General features: G+C 47.1%; 1 protein-coding gene and 1 pseudogene across 1 annotated transcript in view; one reads left to right on the forward strand and one right to left on the reverse strand.

Annotated features, from left to right (window-relative positions):
* The first annotated feature begins 515 nt into the window (after window positions 1-515).
* Window positions 516-13,280, forward strand: part of Mical3 (microtubule associated monooxygenase, calponin and LIM domain containing 3) — a 213,500-nt gene continuing 200,735 nt past the window's right edge. Inside the window, exon 1 of the mRNA XM_010630661.1 lies at window positions 516-879. The gene's annotated coding sequence lies outside the window, so the exon portion shown is untranslated. The remainder of the gene's footprint in view (window positions 880-13,280) is intronic.
* On the reverse strand, window positions 10,266-10,530 carry LOC104866436 (annotated as a pseudogene).

The raw sequence follows: 13,280 nt of genomic DNA on the forward strand, positions 1-13,280 counted from the left end.
TCATTCAGGATTGTGTCTTGTGGAATTGTTGCCCCACCCCACCTCATCATAGCAGTAGTAATAATGACCATTTAACTTTACAGTGGCTTTCATACTGCTAAAATCTCACAACCCAGAAGATTAAGCGACTGGCTCAGCATCTAACCCTTGGTCCCTTCTTCTTTCCTGCTTGAAGGTGTATTTTCAGGAGAAGTCTAACCAACAGCATTGTATGAAGCAGGATTCTCCAGGGCAGGTAGCCTCGGGATAGCGCTGGAATGTCTAACCCTGAATGCCACTATGTGTGGCGAAGCAGGGGTTGGGGAGGAGGAGAAAGGGGAAAAAGACACGGAGGAGGGATGCTTTGGTTTGGGGTTTGAGCTGAGTCTCAGATAGGACTTTCTGAATGGGCCCGTCCAGAAAATCCACCTGCTTTTACGTCCCTTGTGGCTCAGCAGATACCCTGGAGAGAGCCCCGCCAGCCATCAGCAGTCGATTGTCTGTCTGCATTACCTTTTCTCCACTGCCTTCCCCAGCCGCCCGCTCCTGGTTACCACGGCAACCGCGCGGAACCGCAGTCAGCTCCGCTGTTGCACTGACTTCTCCAGCCCAGGCTGAGATGCAGTGGTGATCACTGACAGACAGAGGCAGATCCCGGAGCCCCATCCCTTCCTCCCCGAGCCGACCGTGACCCTCCGGATCCCGAGGCAACTGGGAAGAAGGAACAAGGGGGGAAGGGGTGTACCCTGGAGCCCCCATGCTGACCTCCGGCGGGTTCCACCTGCAAGGCAGAGCGGGGCGGCCAGGCGCTGAGAACCGTACAGCCATTGCAGCTGCACCTGTGCACCAGGACTCCTCGGGAGCAGGGACTCGCCGCTGATGGAGATGAAGGCCTGACTGGTGAGTACCGTCGACCCTTCCTTCGGGTGAGCAAGCCTCCAAAATGGCAAGGCTTTGTGTCTTGGTTGCCTTTTTTAAAAAATCACATTTACATGGCTTATGACTTTAAATCGCATGTGTTTCTGATATCTCGGGCTTCTTGGAACTATTTTGCCTCCCTCTAAAGACATTGCTCTCTTAGCCAGCGGGAGCTACACCCCAGGATCTGTATCTCCATTACCGCACAACACCCCACTGGTGCAGAGACCGCGCGTGCATCACACACACCCCGGAGTCTGTCAGAGAAGCGGCAGAGCTGTTTCTCAGCCACAATCATCCAGTTTCTTTTATGCTCCGATGCCGCCATCAAAGAAATAACGTCGCAAGGCAAACCAGTAGTATGCTAGGTGCCAGAGAAATGCCAGGAGATTCCTGGCAAAACCGTGTCCTTTCTGGTGAGTTCAAAGTGAATACATGAGCTCATCCAGAAAAAAACAATTGTTACGCCAGCAGGGACCTCTATTTGCGTCCAGCAGAGGGTGCTCGATAAACAGGCCCTGCGAGGACACTGGCGCCCAAGTGCGCATGTGCAGTACTCCCAGGCTGCCGCGGACGCCACTAAGGGCATTTCTGGGGCCCGCTACCAAGGGTGGCTACATTCATTCTCTCCCGCAAGCCCTGGGAAGGGCCACAGGATTTCTGGAGGAAGGTGTTTGTTTTCGAAGTGAACGACGGTGGTTCCACGGCAAAATAATTCTGTGTACCAAGTCCTCCCCTCTCCCACCACCCTCTTCTTTCTCTCCTTTTCCAAAATCTTTCTTACTGATTTAGCGCTGTGATCAACTACTTAGCATTTCCATTGTTGGGAACATTCAAGGGAAAGGTACCTTTGTTAGAATGGGAGATAAACTGAATGTCCCTACCGTATTGGTTCTCAATCCTGACTACATATTGGAACACCTGGGGGACTGTTATTGTTGTTTTTGAAACAGGCGTCTTACTATGTAGCCCAGGCTGGCCTCGAATTTACTGCGATTCTTTTGCCCCGGCCTTTGCAGTGCTGGGATTACAGGGATGTACCACCAGGTCGGCCCTGAGGGACTTAAAAATTACTAATGCCTGGGTCCCACTCCCCCAGACATTCTGACTTAATTGGACTGGGATAGAGCCTAAACGCATTTTTTTGTTTTGTTTTGTTTTGTTAATTCCCAGGGCATTCTAATGTGCTAAGGGGGCCATCCCACATTCTAATCAATCAAGGTGGAGTCTTTCCAGGTGAATTTGGCAATAGTTTTTCTCTCAGGCTGCTGTTGCAGGGCAGTGTATGTTTTTACATTTTGTTTTGTTTTTTGGAGACAGGGTCTCACTATGTAGTTCAGACTTCCCTGGAACTCACTGTGTAGCCCAGGCTGGTCTCGAATTTGCAGTGATCCTCCATCCTCATGCCTCAGCCTCCTGAGTGCTGGGATTACAGGTGTGCAACACCACGCCCAACCAAAATTTAGCTTTTTTTTTTTTTTTTTGAAGGGCAGGGTATCTAGTTATCAGGAATTCGTAGAAGCTACAGGCACAGAGAACTATCCAGAACTTGGCTGTTCAAAGACTCGCCAGTGCTGGGGATGTAGTTCAGCACCCCAGTGCCTGCCTGGCAAGCATGATGTCCTGAGTTGATTCCCGGTACAAAAAAAAAAAAAAAAAAAAAAAATGTAACGGCAATGTTTGGGGGAGGAGTCTATCACTAAATGAAATGTTTTGCTCTGTTCTAGAGTAAGGAGATGCATACCTTTGCAAGTGTGTAAGTGAAGCCCTCTTCCCAGGTAGGAACTTCATATCTGTGTACTAATCTGAGTCACATATGTGAACCCCCCCACCCCCATGCAAGGAGGAAAAAAGGAAGAGGAGGAGGTAGGAATGCAGTGGTCACTCTAACAATGAGGAAACAACAGTAGAGCTAAAAGATCATCTAGGAACTCAGCCTTACCCTTCTCAGGCTGGAAATCCAACAAATTCCTCCTAAACCCAAAAGAAAGCCTAGAAATTCCCTTTCTCTGACCTTTGGAGCATCAGAGAAATGTCCTTTCTGCAAGCATTTTTGCAAAGGATGGGGCAAAAGATTCTTCTAACTTCCACTCAAATGCCATCTCATGAATATTTATAAATCATAACTGCTGGGAAGCAGGTGGGAGGCAGAAACTACACAGCAAGTTCATAATGCCTAAGGTGTTCACAGAAATTAGGTAAGACAAGTCTGGGTGTGGTGGCACATGCCTATACTCCCAGGGCTCTGGAGGCTGAGGCAGGAAGATTGCTGTGAGTTGCAGACCAGCCGAGACTAGTAGTGAGAACCTATCTCAAAAAACAAAAACAAACAAACAAAAAAAACACCTGGGTGTTGTGGTGCACGCCTATAATCCTAGCACTTGTGAGCCTGAGACAAGAGGATTGTTGTGAGTTCAAGGCTGGCCTGGGCTAAAAATGAGTTCAAGGCCAGTCTGGACTACATAGCAAGACCCAGTCTCAAAAAAATAAACAAAAATTAGGTAAGGCCTTAGAACTCTGAAAAATGAGAATTTTAAATACCTTAGGAAGTGTCATCTAGTCAGGTCTACCGTCACATACCTGTAATCCCAGCACTTGGGAGGTTGAGGAAGGAGGATTGCAAATTTGAGGCTGGGATGGACTACATAGTGAGACCCTGTGTCCCCTCCCCCCAAAAGTTTGATCTACTAATTCCGTGCCAGAATTTCAGAATGTTATCCTTCACAGCTTCGAAAGGCTCTTGCTTTAGGTTTTTGTTGTTGTTATTGTTGTTTTTTTGAGACTGACCTGGAACTCACTATGTAGCTCAGGCTGGTGTTGAACTCACAGCGATCCTCCTGCCTCAGCTTCCCAAGTGCTAGGATTACAGGCATGTGCCCGGCTCTTGCTTTAGTTTTGGCTGAACAGAAAGGCATAAGATTTCACTGAGAGACAAGAATGAATGACATACTATGACTTCTGAAGCCCTTGGCAAGGCCTGTTATTTACTACACAAATAATCAAGATAATTAAGTCACTGTAAGGAGCCTCCATCCTCCCCTTAATTCATTGCTTCTCCAGTCCATGCACAGCCCCAGGAACATTACTTTGTCTTCTTCAGGTGCCTTTACGGAAAAGGAGGCCTCCCCTCCCTTCCTGCAGGGTTCCCAGGCATCCGCCCTGCAGAGCAGGCTGCAGGCTTCTCCCTGGCCTGCTGGTGCCTTCTCTCTCTTCCAGGGCTGCATCCCACTATCTCTGCATGAAGAGTGGCTCAGTGGCTTCTGCTACGTCCAGGCCAAATGCCCTTTTCTGGCGGGTCTTCTTAGAGCTCATCCCCCACTCAGGACAGGCTTGGCCCTGAACAAAGCCTGCCAGTCCACGATGGTCAACCCAGGAGCAGCAAACTGAGCTCTCCTGCACGAGCTCTGCTGGCTGCTCTGAGTCGTGATGCAAAATGTAATTTTTTAACACGTTTTATCTGTTGTTATTGTTCTTCTTATTATTACTGTCATTATTGTTGCTGCTGCCAGTGATCAAAGCCAAGCCTTACTCATATAGATAATTGCTCTACCACTGAGCTATAAATCCCATGCCACAAAATATAATTCTTACTGTGGGTCACAGTTGAGCAACCTTTAAATTTATCACCTTACAGCAAACTCTGATGGAAGCCAGAGTTGAATCAAAACATTAAAAAGTCAAATTCTAGCCAGGCGTGGTGGCTCATGTCTCTAATCCCAGCACTCAGGAGGCTGAAGCAGAGGAGGATTGCTGTGAGTTCAAGGCCAGCCTGAACTGTGTAGCAAGACATTGTCTCAAAACAAACAAACAAGTCAAATTCTAGAAGAGCTAACCAGAAAATAGAACTCAGCTTATTTTTGTTTGTTCTAGGGCTAGGGCTTGAACCCAGGGCCTTGCACACAACAGGGAGGAGCTCTACTGCTGAGCTATACTCCCAGCCTGAGTTGGTCCTTTTTTGGAAGCTCAGTTTTAAACAGCCTTTTTTTCTGGGTGTACTTGCTCAAGAGAGTTGTAAGGAGGTTAGAGTTTAACTTCTGTTTCTTTTCCAATATCCTGCTCCTTCGATATTGAACCAAACCTCTGTGTGTGTGTGTGTGTGTGTGTGTGTGTGTGTGTATCAGGGCAGGTGCTGAGGATCGAACCCAGGGCCTCATGCCTGCTTCATGGACTCTATCAAAGAGCTACACACCCAGCCTATGATTGATAGTTTTTGTTTGCTTGTTTTTTTTTTGAGATAAGGTCTCTCTGTGTAGTTCAGACTGTCCTTGAATGTGCAGCAATCCTCCTGTCTCAGCCTCCCAGATGCAGGGATTACAAGTGTGTGCTACCACGCTCAGCTATTGATAATTTTTATAAAGCATAACACATAATGGGATGGAGGGTGTAGTAAAATTGCATTGTGGATGGCACTGTACACTGGGAAAATTTGAGGGGGGCACAGCATGATAATATATAGGAAAAGCCATCAAATTATTATTATAAGACCCTGTCTTATTCATCCGATCAATCAATATGATCATTCTAAGAAGGTCACAGGTCTTAGAGGAAAGACAAGGTATGTAATAAATTGCAGCTCTGGGAGAATTTCCTTAGGAATTTTTGCTGTCATGGATGTATCGATGATGGAGGTTTTCTGTTGAAGCAGAAAAGGAAGAAGCTTTGGGCAGGAACAAAGGGACAGCTTGGGAAATGCGCTCTTTCTTACCAGCTCTAGCACTGAGTTCCAGGAGACAGCTCCTGGATGGGCATGTAGTGCTCCCCAGCCTGTTTCCATCCAGAAGAAGAGTGGCCATCCCCCTGCATTCCTTCTCTGGAAGATGTCTGGGTGGCGAGGTACAGTGTGTGCTTACTGGTGCCTGCCCTGCTCTTCGTCCTGAGGATGGCTGAGCTTTCTGCTGGGCACTGCACGGCAGGCCCCTGGAAGCGTCCATGCTTTCTAATATAATAAGGGGCCAGAGACAGTAGTGCCAAGGAAATCCCAAAACAAAACTGTGTGGTGTACGAAGCAGGCAGATGTCCTTGTGCTGTGTGTGTGTGTGTGTGTGTGTGTGTGCACACGTGCGGTTTTTTTGGTACCAGCAATCGAACTCAGAACCTTGGCTTACAAGGTAGAGGTAGGCGGCAGCACCACTGAGCTAAATGTGCATTTCCTCTTTTCTTTTCTTTTTTTCTTTATTTTTGGATGGTGCTGGGCATTGAATCCAAGGCCTTCTGCATCCAGGCAAGTGCTCTACCACCGAGCTACCCTCTTCTACTTAGATCACCTCAGAAGTAGTGATTTTGGATTAAATAAGGCATTAATTACTTTAGCATCAGATGTAATACTTAGCACAGACTCCAGACTAAGTGCTTTGTATTTTTTCTTTTATCTTCAGTACTGGAGACTGACTCCAGTACCTGTGGACTGAGCTACATCCTCAGCTCTTTTTATTTTTAATTTCGAGACAGGGTCTCACTAAATTGCTAAGTTGCCCAGGCTAGGCTCAAACTTGGACTCCTCCTGCCTCAGCCTCCTGAATAGCTGGGATTGCATTTCCATCAATAAGCAACAGCTCTCTGAAATTAGCGCTGTGGTCTCCATTTTTCAGACAGTTATAGCAATCCAGAGACATTACTGTGACCAGAGATTTTTTTTTTTATTCAGGGGTTTTCTTTGTAGTCCAGGCTGGCCTTGAACTCACTCTTTAGCCCAGCCTGGCCTCAAACTTACAGCAATCCTCTTGCCTCAGCCTCCCAAGCACTGGGGTCACAGGCATGTGCTACCACCACCTTGTAGGTGTTCTTAACTGGATGAATATGCTCTGGTCATTTTCAGTTCTTGCATGGTTCTCTGCTTAACTCTTAAGATTCCAAGAAGAGAGGTCAGCATGGTTTAGGCTGGGCCACATGCTGCTGCCCCATGGATGGGTACAAAGCACCTTTAATTTTGGATACTGTGAACTGAACCTTGGACCTTAGGACTGAGCTACATTGCCAGCCTTTTTTAGTTTTCATTCTGAGACAAGGTCTTGCTGAGTTTTTCAGGTTGAGCTTGAACTTGCAATCCTCCTGCTTCAGCCTCCGGAGTACTGGGATCACAGGTGTGCACAACCACACCTGGCTGTCCAAGGCACCTTGATCCACAAGCCCACCAGACTGCACTCAGGTCCTGTTACTGAGCAGCAGGACCTAGATGATGGGCGGGCAAAAGCTGCAGGTGGAGCTGACACAGGTGAGCAGCCCAGCACCTGAAATACGTGGCTTCCTGCGAGGCAGCTGTGCACACCGGTGGCATAAGATGAAGCTCTGTGTCACACAGTGACCCCTGGAGAAGACACTGTCTGACAGCAGCCTGATGTAAAGCGACAGGTGGTCCTGGATGGGAAGGATGCTCGGAGGGCTCTGACTACCCCAGCCTTATCTGGCAGCCCTGGGGGCTAAGGCATCACTCTGGCACTCCTAAATGAAAAACTGAGGGGAGCTCAAGTTTGTGTGCTAGCATTTCAGTACCCCTACCACTAGTCTCAGCTTTGCCTGTCCCCCCTTTCCATTTCAAAGTGCTTCTATTGATGTATTTATTTATTTATTTTACAATGTTGGGGAAACACACAAGTGGGTAACACTCTACCTCTGAGCTATATTTCCAGCACCCCCCAAAAAATGGTTGGTTTTTTTAAGTTCCCTGACCTGGCCTTGAACTTGTGATCCTCCAGCCTCAGCCTCCAGAGTGTTGAGAGCTCTGGACTCACAAGCTTGTTTGTTATTGAGACAGAGTCTTGCTATGTAGTTCAGGCTCGTCGTGCACTTGCAGAAATCCTCCTGCCTCAGCCTCGCAACTGCTGTGATCACAGGTGTGTGCCACCACTCCTGACTCCCGAGTTTTTGATGAAGGTTCCCAGCAGCCAGCATAGAGAAGTCAGCTGTGGTATCAGGGCCTTTGCTCTTTGGATGATTGTGGACTCTCTTCTGTCCATTATCTCTTTGTCAGGAATTCTAAGATTTTTCAGAAAATAGAAAGAAGTTCTCCATATGGTTAAGGACATCCGGCACAAGAGGCCTAGACCATCCTAAGACTTTTAGCTCTTTACCTGTTGTCAAATATGGTACTGATTTGTTTTGTTTTCTTTTATGTGAGATAGGGCCTCACTATGTAGTTTAATCTGGACTTGAACTCACTATGTAGCCTTGAACTCACGATCCTCCTGCTTCTGCCTCCAAGTGCTAGGATTACAGGTGTGTGGCACAACAGCTGGCTCTTGATGGGAACATTTTTAAACTTTTTTTTTAAAAAATGTGTGTGGTGCCGAGAATCAAACCCAGCTTTTTTATTTTGTTTTGAGGAATGTTCTCACTAATCTCCCCAGGCTGGGCTGAAACTTGTAATCCTTCTGCCTCAGCCTCAAAGAGTGCTGGGATTACAGGCAAGTGCCAGCACGACCAGCATATGAATTGTGGAAGTTTTTGATTTTGCTGGAATAAATCCTGGAGGCTCAAAGGCTGTGAATGTTGTTGTGTGCACAGAGCTAAAGGGAATACTGAAGACTTATGATCGTGGCTATTGCCTGAGGACTCAGAAACCTTAAAATCTAGATATTTTCAACCAGGCATGGCAGCACATGCCTGTAATCCTAGCACTTTGTAGGCTGAGGCAGGAGGATCACCAAAAGTTCAAGGTCAGCCTCAGCTACATAGCAGTTCAAAGCCAGACTGAATTACATAGTGAGACCCTGCTCAAACTACCCGCTCCCTTAGAGTCTGAATATTTTTCTCAACACCCCCCCCCTTTTTTTTTTGGTGCCAGGGATCGAACTCAGGACCTTGCGCTTGTGAGATAGGTGGCAGAGCCACTGAGCTAAATTCCTGGCCTAGGACTGCTGTTTTGAAATAGTGTTTATTTGCTTCTCTCTTATTTATTTATTTTTATTTTTTGGCTTTTTGAGACAAGGTCTTTTTTTTTTTTTTTTTTGAGACAGGGTCTCACTATGTAGTTGAGACTGACCTGGAACTCACTCTCTAGCCCAGGCTGGTCTCGAACTCATAGCGATCCTCCTGCCTCAGCCCGCCGAGTGCTGGGATTACAGGCACGCGCCACCACACCGGGCAGAGACAAGGTCTTGCTGTGTGGTTTAGGCTGGCCTTAAACTCACTACACAGCCTAAACTGGCCTCAAACTCAGAGTAATCCTCCTGCCTCAGCCACTGAGCGCTGGGGTTACACGAGTGTGCCACCACATTCCGCCGTATTTCTTTCTTGTTACAAAAGCATGCTTCATATTGCATCTGCTCCCAGAGTAAATCAGCACACAAGAAACAAAAAGGGGATAGCTCTGACTATGGCTTTTGTTTGCTTTGCTTTGTTTGTGGTATGGGTAGAATATAAAGTCTCACGCTTACTGAACAGTTGCTCTACCACTGAGCTACACCGAAGCCCAGGAGGATAATTTCAGGACTCAGTCCCCACCCATCCCTCCATTCATCTAGATGCTTCCTGTTAATCTTTATCCTTTCAACCTGTCTTTCTGGCTTTCCCTCCACTGCACAGGCTTTCCCCTAGGCAGTCAGGTGCTCCCTGGAAAGGCCCTGGCTAAAGGGTATAGAAACTGTTCTTTCTCTGCAAGGGGGAACTAGGATCCCCCTCCCCCCCCAAAAGTCTCACTTCTTAAGAGTCTCTCTTCCCATGATGTCCTGCACTTCCAAAGGAGCTCAGCCTGACTCTGCTTACCAGGATATGTCTGACATGCATCACTGTCACCCCCTTCTGAAGGTGCACACTTCACGGGTGACCCACAGTATAAACAACACAGCCTGACAGTTATTTGTTCACAGTAGGTGCCCAGCAAATGTTGGAATGCATAAGTCAAGGGTGAGAATCAACTGCACTCTAGTAGAGCAGGGCCCCAGGTCACAAGCACTGGCTTCACAGTAATCTTGCTTAGGGTTCCCTGTCAATATTAAATCTGTTATTCCCACACACTTTTTTTTCCAGTGATATTCCCATTTATTTCACTTTCCGTAATAAACATTTTTCTCTCACATGATTGAACATATTTTGCTTTAAAATTACACAATTGAAGAAACAGGCTTATTTTCTAATTAAGTGACCGAGCTGCTAAATCTTAAGGCCTCAACAAATGTTGCACCTTATTATTTTCACTGAACAATAAGCCCTTCCATTCTGGTTATTCCTGGTGAGCAGCTATTTTGTTTTTCCAATGGTTTCCATTTGCCATATAGTCATGACAGATGGTTCAACACGGTGCCACCACACAGGGATTCCACCTGATGAGTCCTCTTTCCCAGTGCAACAGCTGGGGCCGGGATATAGCTCAGTGGTGGAGCTACCTGTCTCCCAGTGCAACAGCCACCCAGAGTCCAGCCATCGAGACTTCTCTATCTCGGTTGGTCAAGAAGTCCAGCTCAGCTGCCAGGGCCTCGTTCTGCTGAATATGATATTGCTGAAATCTCATGGAATCTCTTTGTGTCATTTGTAAGCATTTCTGTAAGCAATGTTCTGATCAGGCAATCCCTTCAGGTTTTACTTCTCTTGTTGTGAAGTCTTTAACACAGTCCAAAAAGCACATTTCTGTAAGTTTATTGTAGGTTCCCAGGAATTCCCTAATTTTATCTGATCAGATTCTGATATCTGTGAAGTCATATTCTTTTAGTATATTTCTGACTCACCTTTTCTGATGCATGAGTTTTGAGTTCCTGAGAAGCCATCGTCCAACCTTTGCTCAGGGTTCCAGTGAGGCCTGATTTCTCCTTAGTCGCCAGCTTTTGCATCCATAGGACCCTGGGGGGCTGTGATGACTGTCAGGGATGTGGGCAGTCGGGTGGTTAGGGTTTTGGCGGCACTCCCACACAATTTTGCTAGCCTCTCCATCCCTGTGAGGATTTCAACAGTTTTAGAAGAACGAAATCGTTAGCCCAGTCTAAACTTTCAGGGCTATGCTACAACTACCCGTGCAAAAGAGTATTTTACTACAAAACCAAACAAGGACATTCTGGAATCAGATGGCAGAGGCACTTGCTCGCGCATAGAGGTCCCTTCCCCCTGGATGCGGGTCCATTCCAAGTAGTCTGGGAGCCGGGTGGTTTTGGTGTCTTTTGCCGCTGATTTTGCCAATGTGTCCAAGACAACTGCTCGTTGGCACAGTATGGACAAGTAACCAGAAAAAGGAAGTATACAGTGTTTCCCACCCTTTGGAGAAGTCTTTCTTGACTTGTTTCCTGCCCACTTTAAGCATTTCTTATTCCATTGACCCTGAACATTGTGGCATAAGTTTGGCTGTTTTGTGATCATTTCTTTGTTGCTTAGAATTGCTGATTGGTTGTTACACATAAAAGTGTGTGCACCTGGGAGCTGGAACTGTACCAGAACAGCCTAGAAATCAGGCTTTATTCTTCACCAGCCTTCTTACCTTGGTCCAACTGATCAGGCTCCATAGCCGTAGTTTCCTTCCTCATCTGCAAAGCAAACTTCTATTAATTCTCTGTGCACGAAATAATAATATTACAAGTATAGATAGTGTAAAACATGACCTAAGTGTACGGCATTGTCTATGGTGGGGGATACAGAAGGGTTTTTTGTTGTTTTTTTTTTCTTTTTAGATAGGGTTTTCACTGTGTAGTTCACGTTGGCCTCAAACTCACTATATAGCCCAGGCTGGTCTCAAACTCCTGCTATTCTCCTGCCTCAGCCTCCCCAGTGCTGGGATTATAGGTGTTGTGGTACCATGCCCTGCTTTATGCAGTAGATTTTTAAGAGCTAGGAGACAGTGTTGTACTGCAGGACTTTGAAGTAGGCATTGGAATCAGACCTCTGTGTGTGTTTGGACAAATCAGCTTCTCTGTTTCCCTTTTTGCTCAGGAGGAATAATGGTCTCAAGCGAAGGAGTAAGGCACTTCACAGAGTCCATGTGAGGGTGAAATGAGTGATACATTCTACACTTTCCAATAGTACTCGCACATAGGACACACAGACATGATCTGCAACCACTCCACACCAGTGAGACGGGGAAAGCTGAGCATGAGGAGTGACGGGGGTGGGGCAGACGGTGCAGGAATCAGGGTTATGGGGGCGCCAAGGAGAATCGGAGCTCTTCTACACCAGTACCTTCTGGCATGAAAAATGGAAAGTCTGCCTAGAGGACCTAGACTTCTGGAGCTCTTTGGGTTACAGTTGGAAGGCGAATTGTCTGGCTTGGGGTGGGGCTATTAGAAAGGACAGCCTCAAAACCTGATATAATTTGGAAGCTGGGTGATCAAACAACGGGCGGTTGAAAAACTGAAAAAAAGGTGGAGTTGGTCTAAAGCATGTTTAAAATGGTGGGTCATGTCTGAAACTGTAGATACTGTTAATCCCGTGCAAAGGATGATAGGGTCACAAAATGAGAAGGGCCTTCAGAGATCAACGCTGGTCCAATATCCACTCGATGCGGAAATTGAAGCCAAAAGCTGGAGTTAACAACTCAAGGTTCAATTCATATTCTTATCTTTTTTTCTCCTGCTCTCTTCTCTCCCTTTCCCTTCCTCCAGCCCTTTCTCTGTTTCTGCCTTTTAATTATGATACTAGGAGTTGAACCCAAGATGTCTTCCTACCAAGCTGCACGCCCAGCTCTCTATTTTTGAGATAGGGTCTGCTAAATTGTCAAAAATGCTCAGGCTGGACTTGAACTTGTGTTCCTCCTACTTTAGTCTCCCAGAGTGCTGAGATTACAGATATTAGACACCAAGTTCAACTTTAAATTTTTCATATTTTCTTTTGGGGGGGTACCAGGGATTGAACTCGGGATCTTGTGGGATAAGTGGCAGAACCACTGAGCTAAATCCCCAGCCCACTTTCATGTTTTCTTTTAGCGCTTTCCTAAAAATTTGAGATTCTCTTACTCTCTCTGTTTTCCTCCTGCATAGGATTAGGAAGAAGTTTGTTCGTTTAGGGTGTATGTGGGGAAGCAGCTACCGAGAGCAACAAACAAGTCCCTTTTAATCGTTTCCTTTCGGGTCCTCGTCTGGCAGGCTTTGATATGCCCCCCACGTCTTCCCATTGGCAGCTTTGTGCGGCTTCTCGCCCCCTTCCAGGACTCCCAGCCAATCACCTCTGCCCTCTCTCATCCCGTTGGGCTTTGAGGAATGTACCATATGGACCTCGCGGGGGGTGGTGGATGAGAAGACCGGAGTGAAGACGATTCATTCCTTTGCCTTTTACAAAAGAGCCACGAGATCCTGGGAAAGTCAGACTAGAGGTAGCAGTGGGGTCCCAGAGGATGGGGAACAGCGTGCCACTTCCGGCGCCATAGAGAGCGCGCCCCCCAGGCCCAGGTCGCGTGGTCTGCCCTTTAGGGCCGCAGCCCCGCCCTGCCATGTGCCCGCCCCGCCCCGGCCGTGCAGCTCCAGCTTCTGCTC

The sequence above is a fragment of the Fukomys damarensis genome, unplaced genomic scaffold, assembly GCF_012274545.1.
Source record: "Fukomys damarensis isolate Sample0158 unplaced genomic scaffold, DMR_v1.0_HiC HiC_scaffold_5, whole genome shotgun sequence".
NCBI lineage: Eukaryota > Metazoa > Chordata > Mammalia > Rodentia > Bathyergidae > Fukomys > Fukomys damarensis.